General features: G+C 37.0%; 1 protein-coding gene across 1 annotated transcript in view; it reads left to right on the top strand.

The window, feature by feature from the left end:
* The window catches only part of ARL15 (ADP ribosylation factor like GTPase 15), a 386,031-nt gene that overhangs the window by 338,886 nt on the left and 32,211 nt on the right, over window positions 1–14,934 (top strand). The gene's annotated exons all lie outside the window — the stretch shown is intronic.

Genomic DNA, 14,934 nt, shown 5'->3' with positions numbered 1-14,934 from the left:
CCCAAATTTCCTGGCAACCCTTCTCCATTTCCCCAGTCACTTGTCTAGGGAGGACTAGTTCATACTTTCCCCACCTGTCAAAAACCTCCAGTATCCCCCCACCCTTCTCAGTGGATGACCCCACTTCCTATGTCACTGAGAAAAAAGAACCTTCGTCTTCCCGTGACAAATCTATAAGCCTAGCGCACCCACAGCCTTACTGTGTGTCCCTTTTCCTTTCACCTACTGAAGCTGTACTTTCTAGCATCATCAGTTTTTACTCATCTCTAGTGGATCATTCCAGTCAGGGTACAAACATCGCTATTATAGTAGCCCCCCTTATCTGCAGAGGATACGTTCCAAGACCCCCAGTGGATACCTAAAATCGCAGATAGTACCAAACTCTATATATACTATGTTTTTCCTTTACATACATACGTATGATAAAGTATAAGTTATAAATTAGGCATATTAAGAGATAATAAAGCACTTCTCTTTGCCATATCCGAATTTCCAGCATCACCACTCTTGCACTTTGGGGCCATTATTAAGTAAAATAAGAGTTACTTGCATGCAAGCACTATGGTACCATGACAGTCAGTCTGAAAACCGAAAGGTCTACTCCATGACAGACGGGTGGGAAGTATATGAAGTGTGGATACGCTGGACAAAGGGATGGTGCACAGGCCAGGCACGACGGAGTGGGACAGTGTGGGACACTGTGCGATTTCATCACACTACTCAGAATGGTGTGCAATTGGAAACTTATGAATTGTTTATTTCTGGAATTTTCCATTTAATATTTTCAGACCTCAGTCGACCACAGGTACTGAAACTGCAGAAAGTGAAACCGCACATTAGGGGGACTACCGTATATGGCCTATTAAATTTGTTTTTAAATCCTTTCTTTCTACCCCTACTCCAGCCAGCTCCTTTCTTGGCCCTGCAAGCATAGCTTTATAGGAAAACTCTTCAGGAGAATATTTATTGTCTCTGTGCTGCCTCCATTTCCTCACCTCTCGTTCCCTCTTCAAGACACACCAACGGGTTATCTCGTGATATGACTCCTCAGCAGTCCATGGTAGGTCCATCCTTTCCCGAGCGATGGTCTGTTGTGGGAATGAAAACTTCATTTCTTGGACCACTTCTCCATTTACGCTCACATCCTAAGTGATTTCATCATTTTTGTGGTTTTAATACACTGGTGACTCCTATACTCTGATGATTCCTACGTTTATATCTCTAGCCAGGCCTCTCAACTAAGCTCCAGACTATCCCTCTGTTCCTCCGCTTCCCCACTGGAGTGTTTGATGGCTCTTACATTTCAGGCCAAAAGATTTCTGGACTCCCCCCCCCATCCTATCCCCACTCACACCTAACTCCTCTCACAGTGTTTTTCATCTCAGAAAAAGTGGCATATTTTCCATGCCCCGGCCCCCTGTTTATGCAATCCCAGGCTCCAGTTTCTCTTCTCACCCACATGAGCAGGGCCAGTTGACTTTCTCTTCCAAATGTATCCTGAAGGCACCTACAGTATTGCTACCCTAGTCTAAGCCACCATTCCTACCCAGATTCTTGTAACGGCTTTCTACCTGGTTTCTCTGCTTCCACTCTTGCTCCCTACATTCTAAACATAGAAGCCCATGATCTTTAAATATGTAAATTACATATGTCACTTCCCTTCTGAGAACTCTCCAGTAGTTTCTCGTCACATGGAGAATAGGTAACTCCCTTGGTCCAGGCCCTAAGTTACCCAGCCCTGCCTAGCTCTCTAGGTTACTCTTCTTCTGCTTTCTGCATCATTTGCTATGTTTGCTTTACATGAGACTCCTTCTCCCCGCCCCCAACATATGATTTGTTTAATTGTTTTGATAAGATAAAACTATATTTTAATAATAAGAAAAACCCACCTTAAAGGGACTCTCTTTTCCTTATACTAAAAAAGTTTTTTTCGATTACAGTTGACATTCAGTATTATATTAGTTTCTGGTGTACAGCACAGTGGTTAGATGTTTATGTAGCTTACAAAGTGATCCCCCACGAGTCTAGCACCTACCTGGCACCACACATAGTTATTACAATTTTATTGACTGTATTCCCTATGCTGTACTTTACATCTCCGAGACTATTTTGTAACTTCCAATTTGCACTTCTTAATCCTAAAGGAACACTCTTAACCTAATCTTCCTGTGACTCTCATTCTCCTGCTCAAGTTTCCGCTCAGATGTTACCGCCTCAGAGTAGCTGTCGCAGCCACTTCTGCCTCCAAAAATACTCTTTTCTTATTGTGCTTTAATTTTCTTCAGAACACTTATCATCATCTGAAATTACATTTTTACATACATTACTTTTTAAAATTTACATACTTGTGTACCTCGAGTCATTTCATTAGTGTGTTATCTCCAGGCCAGCAGAGACCTTCTCTGTGTGGCCGCACCGTGTCCCCAATACTTGAAACAATGCTGTCACACAGTGGGCTCTCAATAAATCTTTGTTTAGAGACTTATTAATTCTCTCTTCTCCCACTTATAATTGTTTTTCTTAAAAATAAGCCATGATATACTGCAATCACAAATGCCCCCAAATTTTAGTGTCTGAAAGCAACAAAGGTTTTTTTCTCATTCATGCTGCCTTCCTATCTATCACAAGCCAACAGGAGAGACCATTTGTTCTGTTGTAATCACACACAGACTCAGGCTGAGAGAGTGACCATCTTGAACATTGCCATTTACAGTGGCAGAGGTGTGGGGCTTCCATTAACAGCTTTTTGGTCCCCAACCAGCCACAGGGAACCGGTATTATGCTCCTACCAGGTATTCAGAGTCAGAGAACCAGGAATTTGGGGGAATAGCAGTGATGACTACCACAATCATGTTAGAAATTCTGAAAGCAAGAGGAGAAGGGAAAGTGCTTTATTACCCTCTCATCTTGATATATTACGCCTCATCAAGCCATGGTCATTCTTAATAATCATTCTTATGTATTTCCTTTTATTTTTTAAATGTTACATATATATTTTTCTCTTTAGATTATGAAACTCTAGAGTTCATACATAAAATACAACAGACTATACTGTCTTAATAAATGTTGCTATTTTACCATATTTATTTTATATCTCAGTTTTTTTTTAAATAGAAACTTTATAAGTAATATTTGATTTTATTCCCCTCTTTATCTCCTAAGAGATAACTTCTGTTCTGAAGCTAGGATGTATTATTTTGTGTTGGGTATGTTTTTGCAACTTGATTTTCACATTTTTTAAGTGCTGCATAAGTAATTCTTCGTGTGAAATTACCACACCTACATCTGGGTATATTGTCCTTATTATTAAGTCTGCATGTTCCGGCCCTTCTGTACATTTTTATATACCTGCACCAAACTTTCTCTCGTCAAATCAGTTACTTTCTACTTCTGAGATTATTCTGGTCTGATATATGACATAATTAATATTTATCTCTATATCGGCATAATGTTTCTTAGTTTAATGTCTGAAATCTTGAACATGTTGATCTATGATACCACTGTGTCTCAGAGTTCAAGCTCTCTGTGAACCATATCTGTGCAAATCTCTCTTCAATATCAGACAAAATTAGGCACTAAGAGACAGTTTCTGGTGATAGTCAAAGCAGTGGGCCCTCCCCAGTGGAGGGGAGGAGAGGAAAAGGAGGAAAGGAAGAAAGGGCGAAACCACTGACAGCTCAGAGAGGAACCACCAAATATATAACTGATGCCTCATCAGGAATATGCAGCTGCTCTACTATTACCTAATAGTTCAGAGTGAAGTGGACCTGGATGGCAAATATTGTACAAGTTCCTGTTATGGAGACTTGACGCAGGTCAACTTTCATCCTGCCAGAGCCATTGGAGTTTATATAGTTTCTGGTCTTCTTTGACCTAACCGGAAGGACATCACTTACTTCCATGTACTTGGCTAAAACCCTTGAAAAACTTTTTGACTCATAAGACAACAATTCAAACCCAATAATCCTTGCTTTATTTATTTGTAATGACCAGCCCATTCTGTAGGGTTTTTGTTTTGTTTTTTGTTTTTTTTTTTTTGCGTGAACTTACCTAACCTCCTTTAAAAAGAAAACTACCTCAGATGTGGAAATTTATTTATTTATCTATTTCATTCCGTTCTTCTCTAAGAACAGCAAGTTTTCCATGTGTTTCTGTATATATAATCCTTTTTTTTTTTTTAAGTATTGTAAGCACACATTTCATTGTGAATTTGACCATGGCTTGATGAGGCGTAATGGTCGATCTTGTATTTTAAATATTTCCTTTTAAAAAACATACAGAAGTAAAGAGAAATGAAAAGAATGAGGAAAGGAAAAGAAGAAAAGAGTAACTAATGCTTTGGTTTCACAAATAAGTAATATCCTGAAATAAACCATTGAGATTTTGTAAGGTAAAAACCTGTCAAATCTACTCATTATTATGAAAATAAGTAATAAAATATTCATCTCAGGCATTTCAAAGGAACACCATTGACTACATTTGGTAATCAGCAAACTTTAATGAGCAATATAATAAACTTTTTTGCTTATAAAAGCCTGCACTGAACAATTTTCAATGAAACAGTTTGTTTTTACAGAACAATAAAACTACAAAGACATCTTGAGAATTAAATCAGCTGCCCAATGTGATTATTAAACTATTTTCTGTTAAACGTACATTCAAATTATTGGAAGTTTAAAAGAATTGACATCACATTAGAAATACTTTTTCTAATAAAAATAATTTAAAAAATAAACTCCGTGCCCCCCCCAAAATGCTTTTTCTGTTTTTCATATTAAACATAAAAGTTCCAGAAGTTATGAACATAAGTGAAGTGTGTATTATTTTTTTTTTTAATTTATATTCGTTCTCTGTTAAAGGTAGAAGCATGACGTCTAACTTGTTTGTTTACAAAAGTTTAGAAATAAGCTATGGGTATTTAAAGTTATGCTAGACCATGCATAATGAGTGAATTCCTGCTATTTTTATTTCATATTGAGAAAAAATTCTTTAAGTATGTGTAAGTAACTCCAACCAGAGTAGCTGGCTTTTTCTTATCCATCTTTAGCTCTTTGATTCCTAGTCTTGATTTCTTTCAAAGTTTGATTTTATTAAATTGCTCAAAGGCAAAGAGGAGAGTTTATAGCTTTTTTCTTTCAACAAATTAAGAAAATGCAAATCTGCTATCTCTCTGTGGGAATTAAATAGTACTGTAGCACGCGTTGACCTTGGTTTTAAAAATTAAGGCCTTTGTTTTATTTTCAAGCAAAAATCAAAATGTTTTTTTCTGGATAAATCTCCTGGTAACACATCTCAATTACCACTTTTGTGAATGTTTGTTAGAATCGTATAGGGCTTAATTTTAGTCTATTGTGATTATTAATGTACAGACTTCAGATGTAAGGAACATTGGGAATTGTGAGTGCTAGAGTATATAACTTTCTATTTGCAAAAGTGAAATATTTTCCTCAGTCCATGCTGGCTATTGATCATTTGTGTTGTTAAAAATCCCTTCCTACTTGGGGTACAGCTGATATATATTAAAGGAGCATTGAGTGATAACAGAAGATGGGCTTCCTAAGAAACACTCAGTACACATTTAAAGTATTTGTGTTAACCAATAATTAAAATGCAATTGGCTATTTTGCCTAAAATCTTTGAGAGAACTAGAACCCTAAAGGGTTGGGATGCCTTTGGGATGATTTGTATACAGGCAAGATTAATTTCCCAAGCCCATTTTTGTCTCTGTTTAAATGACTGTGAAAGACAGGGTATTTGTTAAAAGTAAATATATTTGAGTGATTCATTCTTAACAACTTTCAAGCAGAATATTTTCTCTAATACCAGAAAAATTGTGCGCATTTTAAAATTCAAGTGCGCATTTTAAAATTCAAAGGCACATATGTGCACTAATTCAAAAAACTGTTAACACAAAGAAACACAGGAAGGAAAGCAACCTTATGCAAGAGTAAATTTGCGAGAACTTTAATGGCGCTAGTAGCAAACTGTGATGTAAGTAAGATAGAAACTGAGATATAAGCACTAATATGAACTGTAAGACTATAGAAAGATACAGAAGATAGGTAATATTTTCATAAGGAAATTTTTTCCAAAACAATACTTCCCTAAGTGAAAGTTCAAAGTACTTGAAGAAAAATAGCAGTTACCTTTTTATTCATTATGACAATGAATGTATTTGGAGCTCTTCCTAAACTTAATCCTGTTGATGATATTTAAAATATGCTTAATTTGGGTAGTTGAGGGAAGTATCTTCTAGAAGAAATGCAACCAAGAAATCATTTGGGTGTGCGTCTGAGTCTTCACAGTAACTGACCTAGAAGAAATCTTGAATACCTTACAGAATTTTTGTGTAGTTTTGTGATGCTGAGAAATCATTGTGGAAAATGGAAAGAGACTCCCAACCATGGAAATAATTTGGATTCATCCTGATTAACTCTTAAGCACAGAAATGGTTAACTGAGGCTAACATAGTTAGGCATCAAAGTGATGAATACTACAAACACCAACAAGATTAATTTTTTTAAATGTTTAAACAATCTGCTTAAGAGATGACCGGACTGTCTAGGACAAAAGAGTGGCATATGCAAAATAACATAATGATTATGAGTAAGAAAATGTATGCAGGCTATTGTGGAAATATGATTTGATTTCTTAATTCTTTGTATGATAAAGTAAGAGTATTTACCCAGGTGTATGTCGGGGAGGTCCCTAAAGTAATTATATAGTACATACGGTAGTTCAGTTGCTCACCAGGTGTTCTTGGTGTCCCAGGTATTATAAACCAGTTTAAATTTTTGATTTTTTTTTTAAACAAAATGTTAACCAAGGAAAAACATGAATAAACAACATTTTGTGACTTAAAAAAAGAAAAGTAGATAGTAAGAAATTTACAAATGAGAGCAAAATAAAACATTTTACATGTTTGTAGGCTCTCCTAAATTCCGAATACCATATTATTTGAGGGTGTTTATTTTAACAATCCTCTGAATCAAGAGAAAATGATTTCAGCATTTTAGTATCATGTGTGGCTCTGATAATGTACAGATTGTTATTTCTATTCTCATGAGAACAAATATGAACACTGATCTGACTTTGATATGGAAGGCCCTGGGAATGGTTTATGCCTGAGTGGTGATTTTGCTGGTGTACCACTTGTGCCCTGTTTGGGCCGGGAAGTCCCTTAAAGCCCCATGCTTTCTCTGCCATTCTATAATCTACCCCAATAGCATAGATACTTATTTAGCACTTCCATAGGTATTTTCTCTGAAGTATTAAAAGTTGTTTAAACCTAAGAATTGTCCTTGAAAAGAAAAACCAGTGTAAATGTGCTAAAAACCAAATGAGACTTTTTAAACCCATGTCAGGCGCTGTGTGTGTGTGTGTGTGTGTGTGTGCGTGCGTGCATGCGTGTGTGCGTTTGCGTGTGTGTTGTACTTATTTCACTATAACCTTTTATCTCCTGGACACTTAATTTGTCATTTAGGACATCTGTGGTTAGGAATAGGAGGCCCACTTTGTAACTGGTCACCATGCCAGAGGTGAAAGCCATTGACATTGAGCCTCTGGGGAAGGAGAACTCTTGGCAGAGTTCTCTTTCAGTGGGTGTTTTTTTCAGTTCTGTCAGGTTCTGTGTTCCCTTGGGGGAATTTGTACCCAAAGAGCATTGAGGTTTTTTTTCTGTTGATTTTTTTCCAAAAGCATGTGTTTTCTGCATTCCTATTTTATGGTTCCCTGCAAAGGAGAAACAGTTTCTTTCCTTATTTGGTTTGGATTTGATTAGCAATCTTTGGGATTAGTTTAGTCTTTTTAAAGTAAAACAAATGAGTGGTAGCAGAAGGTGGTGGAACTAGCACTGGGCAGGGAAGCGTCTGTCTCCAGCTTTTCCTCTAGCCAGCCCTGGCAGAGGAACTCCTCACAGCTTACCTGAGTCTCATCATCAGGTTATGTGCAGATGAAATGCATCGGTAAATGGGAATATTGGGTAGTCTACCTCTAATGAATTTCAAAATTCTACATTTCTTGTAATAATAGTGACACCACCACCAACAATAATATCAAGTACTCTATAGGCATTGTTTGTAATTCCTACAACAACCCTGAAAAATAGGTATGTATTATTTTTCAGATAAAGATGTAAAGGTTTGCTCAGTATCGTACAGGTTGCAAATGGCACAGCCAAAACTGAAATTCAAGTTGGTCCAAGTCAGCTTTACCACTTTCTAGCCCTTGACGTTGGAAAAATTGTTTACCCTTTCTCTGAGTGAGCCTCGTTAAACTGTGACATGGGAAAAATCACATCTACATCATGAAGCTATTAAGGGTCAATGCACAAATTCATGTAAAGCACTGAAAGTGGGCAAGTGTGAAGCAGATGATAGCTTTTACCCTTGGCCATTTATTTATAATCATTATTTCTAAGAGGCTAACATGAAGATATTTATATAAAGAAATACCTGTTTTATTAGGTCTACGTATGCATCTCTTTCTAAAAGCTAATTATTTCATAAATGATTTATTTTTTGCTTTTGTTTTCTTTGAGATTACAAATGTCTAGATTATCTAGGATTTGTGATGTTGCTCTTTGCTTTGGAGGAATATGGCTATCAAAGCGCAGATCAAACATGAGTAAATTCTCCCCATTATCGGTTGGCCCTCTACGCCCCTCAGATTTACCCAGGAATCCAGAAAACATTCAACCGCATCTTAAAGGATTTCTCTCAACAACTCGAGAGCTTACTGTCTGCCAGGCACTCTCCCAGGCATTGAGGTTTTGGATATTGTCAGCCATCCTCTGAAATGTAAAAGTCCACCAACTGCTCTAAAACAAAAGCGTGATGTGTACCAGACACCTCTGAGGAGGATGGCTTGCTTTTGTACTCTCAAGTCGGCTAAAACCTGAATAAGATTCTACCGATATTTATTTTCTTTTTTGTCGATAACTTAAAAATATTTAAATCAACAACTTACACTATTACTATCCTTCACAAGTGTGGATCTGCTCTTAACAGACCCTGCTTCTGGATGACAGTAGCTGTACAGAAAACAACTGTTTCAGTAAGGGGGGAGTAATCCAAGAAAGTGTTAGGATGCGGGTGTGTTTACCAAGAAACAAGGAACACCAGTATCATTTAATAGCTCACTTTACATTAGTTTATTAAATGGCTTAATTCTTTACTTAGATATTGCTCTGCACCCAAGTGGTTCTAGGAATCTTAAATAGTGATCCACTCTCCCTTTGTATCTCTGTGCACTCTTCCGATCCATGTCTCTGTGAAGGGCATTTCTGAAAAATGCCACCTCTGAGAAAGGGCCCTGGATTCACCCATCTGAAAACCCTTTTCCGCATAATTAGCCTAACTTTTGAAAATCAGATCATAGCAGTCATTGTCCCAGTATATTTTAACTCTATGATGTTACCAGTTTGAATATTGAATTTGAGGCAGTAAACCTTCCTAAAGAAAGATGTATACTGTGCTTTATGCATCATCACTGAAAGAATTTTGCTTTGAAGTGCAGTGTGAACACTTAATTTTTATTTGCTATTATAAAAGTCTCTTTGAGCTGACGAATTTGAAAATATGACTGTGATTTCGGCAGGAGTCCAGAAACTTTAGAGAGAATGATGCTTTTATCTTTTGAAAGTCTTTTGACTACTGCATTCTTCTATTAATAGATGGAGATTGGGTAACAACATCCTTCAAGGCCTTTTTCTGTTGGAACCGGTCTTCCTACAAACTATAGGGAAGAGATGTGTGTGTCAAGTAGTAAGAGTTTTATGTACATTTATTTAAATCTCCTGTATTTAGGCAGCTGTTAAATTTATTTAAGAGCTCTGTGTGGCCAGGGTTCCATTTTTTTCTCCTCCATTTATATGCTGTCCTCCCTGGAATTTCGGTTAAACAATAAAAAATTATACTTTCAAGTTGGTGTGCAGTTGCATACTTAAGATTTCTCATGAAAGAGCAGTAGGGAAATCAAGCTAAATGGCAGCTTCCTTGCATCCAAGGAATTCTGCATTTGTCTTTATAGGGTCTGCCAGTGTGTCCACCTCCAGGTGCGGTGGCATATAAAAGCAGCTTGTTTCACTGTCTTCTGTTGTAACAAATAACTAAAGATTTAATGAAGGGCTAAATGACACTCCAGAGGGAACATTTTAATAGATTAACTTAAATGCCCATACTAATCGTAGGAAACATTTCTATGAACATCTGTCAAAAGGTCTTTAATTAAATAGCTATAATAATTTCAATGTTTATTTAGAACCCCAGGTGAAATCTTAATGGTTTCCTTTTCGTGAAAATTATGAGAATCAAAGAAGTGAAATTATTTTACCAATCCTGGCTGATTTTGAGTTAGAGCTTAAGGAATTCTGCCCACCCAGCACTCATTTTCAGAACTTTGGGGAGTCTTCAAAATCTAGATTTAGCCTTTGGTCACTGCTACTTAAGCCAGATTTTGGAAATATCTTGCAGATGTTATTATGAAATGCTATCTCAGCCATCATCTTCTAAAACTGCACTAAGCAACTTAGAGATAAGCATAGATTCTCATTGGAGAGATCCTTAAACATGATGTATGTACATTAGGATGAGTTTTGTAAATGTAAATGTTCATTCTAATATGTCTGAATACCTTCTCTTAATCTTTGCTGATAAAAGGAAAGCTTTCTCCTGATAGTCAAGACCTGTGAAAGGATGCTATTAAAATTCTACCCTTCCTATGGCCTATATCTTTTTTCCTTCCAGATTCAGTTCATGTCTTTTCTCAGGGCGTAATTCCACCTATGCCTCCATGCCCTAACTTCTGGAAGATTCTTGGAGAGCATGAAGCAAAGGTGGGTAGGGTTATTGGTTTTGGAAAAGGTTCTGAAGTTTTCTCCTGAAGTAATGTCAAAAGAATAAAATACAGCAGAGATGCTCGGTCCAATTCTAAATAAAAAGTTCTTCATTTGTTTCTTTATTATAAACTACAGTGTTGACTCTGTGATAACTACGACCTTAAGTTTTTATGTTTACGTAAATCCTTTCAAATAAGCCCCTCTGTACCCAATAAATTCAGAGACACTGGAGAGATGAGGAGGATTATGAGAAGGGCCTCTATTTGCTAGAAGTGGATTAGAAACTGATGGGGCTTTAAATATCCTTTGCCCCCGGCTCCTCTACATTTTATGGCAATTTCTTGAGCTCCTTCATCTTCGACAATCTCACATTTAGCCTCTATTTGCCAATCTCGGTTCCCTGTGCCTGCTTAGTTATTGCCAGCCACATGTTCACATCTCAGAGGCTTCATTAACTTCACATTGACACTGTGTCCAGCATTACCTACAGCCAATACAGCAGTGAATGGTAAAGACCACAAACATTGGCTACATCACGCTTTCAGTTTCCAAATTTGGCTGTCACCCCGTACTTTTGATCAAGGCACAGAGTCTTCCAGAATGTTTATAATTTTGTAGCACCACTTCATTGGCGTAAATTCGTTGCTCAACACAAATGGAGATCCACTTACAAAGTTTTTTCTCTTCTGTGCTTATTCGTTGTTTAGAAAGCCTAGGACTGGGAATAGTAGGTCCATTTTGTAACTTGTCTTTGTGCCAGAGGTAAAAGCTACTGGCAGAGCTCTTCAAAAAAGGGGGAGCTGTTGGCAGGTCCAGGGGCTGGTGGGCGTTCCTCAGTTCCATTTGGTTTATATACTCCCTTGGGGGAGTTTGTACCCAAAGCATTTTAAGTTTAGTTTTCTACTGCCTCCTCTCACTCTCCCCAAATGCATGTTTTCTGCATTCTTTATCTGGGTTCTCTTTAATACACAGAAGTTCCCTTCCTTTTAAGTTTTAAACTTATTTGAAAAATGCTCATGGCTATGATTTTTTTGTAACATAACAATATATGGGCACCAAGGCTACCTCTTCTTAGTTTGTCAGGTTAATACAAACATCGATTTACAAAACCAAACTTGAGGATCTAGCAAAGTGTGGACCATTCTCCAGAAACCATGTATTTAAATAAAATAATCATAAAGATGAGAGGCAGTCTTAAGGACAGTAAGCGGTTTAGGGTAACCCTGACCCATTAAAAATTATTTTATCGATTAAATAGCTACTGCACCAAGTGTGTGGACAATACAGAAGATGTATAGGACGCACACCCAATCCTCTAGCCTGCAAGCTTATTTGGAAGATAGTTATAAACAAAACCTACCTACTGGAGTTGGGAAAAAGAAAAGGCTTGTGGGCTATAGTTGGAAGAAATGAAATACCTGACCCTCGTTTGGTTGTTACTGGGTTTTTATGCTTTTGAGGAAATTGCAATGTACTATGTAGAAAAATGCATATCGCTTTTTATATTATTCTTGTGATAAATGGTGGAAAAGTAAAGATGCAAGATGAAGGAGACGGGATTGGCACTAATAAAGGGATCTATTGCTACAGCTTACTTTAAGAGGAGGTCCAACTGGAGCATGTCTGCCTGATGCCAAAACTATTTGCAACGCTAAAATACAATATAAAAATAAAAGTAAGACTCGTAAGGGATTACGTCAAGCACACTACATATCTTGTTGGAATTAAATTATTTAATCCTTCATTAAATCTTAAATTCTTTGTTTCAACAGAACAAATTGTATACATGTGTGTGCACTTCAAGTGGTAGGAGCATTGTTCACATAATACTTTGTGTGACTAGTATCCTGGCATCACACAGTACAAGGCCTGTTGGGCTGGAAGCAGCAATCCTAGTTGAAGAAAGGATTAAATTGGGGAGAATTTTTCCTAAATTTTTCATTGTAGTATACGCCTGTTTGTCAGTAGCGTATATTAATAGCATATAGATAACATCAATTTTTCTTTCTCTTTGTAAGCCAAATGAAGCTAGAACTATACATTCATGTTCATAGGGATTTTGAGGCTATTTATGATCACAATTTATGATTTATGAAAACAATTTATGAAAGGTGTAAGTCATTCTATTTTTACAGTTTCCTTTACCCAATTGTTAGGAATATCATCGTTTATTCTCATGGAGTCCCTTTAGGTAGAAATAAATAAAAACATGGAGGATGAAGCTAGTGCCCAGAATTCCTGAAGAAATCTGTGACAGAGTCTTTCCACTTACTTAAATTGCTTATATTTCAAACAGATTTCATTGAATTAAACTGGCATAAATATGGCTTTATTCCCTAGACCAATTTACATCTTTTCCATGGGGAAACTACTTGAATAAAATGTTTATATGATACTGTAGGATACTGTATTATTTAAAGGAAACAGTGCTGTCCTCCATAGTTGTCTTATTCATAGGAATGTCTTCTATAGTCAGTCACATGTGCATTATCAGTTGACCTACCAAAATATTAGCCCTGGAATGTTACACAAAGTGTGTCCTTCGCCTAGTTTTGGAATGAACTCTAATTCCAAAAGCAGTGTCTTCTGCCCCCTTTCTACTAAATATATCTCGTGCATTTAGAGGTGATGTTTATTCTTATGGAACATTCATTAGTCTCGTTGAAACTTACATGATGTAGGGAAAGGTTTGCAAGAGGATGGTAAATTTTATTTCTCTCTCCAGTAATCCTTTCCTTCTAAGGCTCTTCGGAGATACCAAATCCAGGCAGCCTTGAACATATCTCTCAGCCGACTGAGAACTGTCAGCAGGTTTTGGTAACGGAAAGAGAAGCCGTAGTCTGCTCGGTTAAGATGGAGGTCTCACACTCTCTTGTTCTCTCTTTTCTTTTCTTTTTTTTATCTCTTCTTTCTTTTTTTCCTTTTTTTTTGTTCTTTTCTTTCCTTTTCTGGTAGTCAACGCAATATACATTGATCGGGTGGCAAGAGGCAGCCCGTGTGTGTATATGATTTTTAGATTTATTATGAAAATATTTTTTATTTTATTATTAAAAATTTAATTTGAGCAATACTGGTAATCCATCTTTAGTGATGCCAGGTTCTCCAGGTACATAATATCATTAGGCTTTAATCTGAAACTCCCTGTGAAATGATTAGGCCCCTCCATTAGTATATTAGTAAAAAGAACACATCAGCCCATGCTAAATGATCCTGTGCTTTTTTTCCTTTCCTGCAGTAGGAGAGCGTAAGCTCGGCCATGCCTTTCTTTCCCGTCTGTGGGCTGGCGCACTCGCGCTTTGCCAGGGTGCTTTGATTGAGAAGCCAGACCAGCATATATACATGGGCACCCGAGGGTGGGCTCCACCCACTGATAGTAGCCCACTGGGCCTTCTACCCCATTGTTCGTGGCCAAGTTCTGTAAATTGCTATACATAAAATGTTTTGTTTTTATAGTGCTCTCAAAGAGCCTCGTTACCTCTTGGAATCTAAATTTCATAAAGGGAATTAATCTTACAAAATGATAGAAAAGCTATTTTTTAAATTAAGTTACCTATTTCTGATTCAGTGGATAGATAAAAAGATCCACAATTATCATTTGCTAGCAAACATGTATAGTGCACATACTATAGTATTATAGTTTTCAGTGTGCTCATTTTTTGTGACAATTTTCGAATGGTGTAAAGGGCACTCAGAATTGCCCTGACTTCTGTTTGACCCATAAAAGAAATCTACATTCTGGTTGCGCTTTTCTCAAATGACAACAACCACCAGTACTTTACAGAACTGTTGACTTTTCAGGGCAAGGCATTTAATTTTAAAATACTCCCATTGAAGGAAAAATAATATTTACCGCCCCCATTTCCTCCCTCTATCCCTCTTCCCTTCTATCTCACCAATCTGCATGCTTTTATGTATTCATTTTTTGAACTTATTCCCCTATCTGGAATGCTTATCTAAACAAAGAATTAGATAGCCCCGATAAGTGAGACTAAGCGAATTGTTTCCCTTTAACTGCATAAAAACTTTAAAGATGATCTTTCTTGGGTTTTCTGTATTTCCATTTATAGAAGAAAATGAAATTTCAGAAACAAAATTAC

Source organism: Pteropus vampyrus, unplaced genomic scaffold, assembly GCF_000151845.1.
Source record: "Pteropus vampyrus isolate Shadow unplaced genomic scaffold, Pvam_2.0 Scaffold397, whole genome shotgun sequence".
Taxonomy (NCBI): domain Eukaryota; kingdom Metazoa; phylum Chordata; class Mammalia; order Chiroptera; family Pteropodidae; genus Pteropus; species Pteropus vampyrus.
The sequence above is the reverse complement of the archived record's forward strand: the minus strand, read 5'-3'. Positions and strand labels throughout refer to the sequence as shown.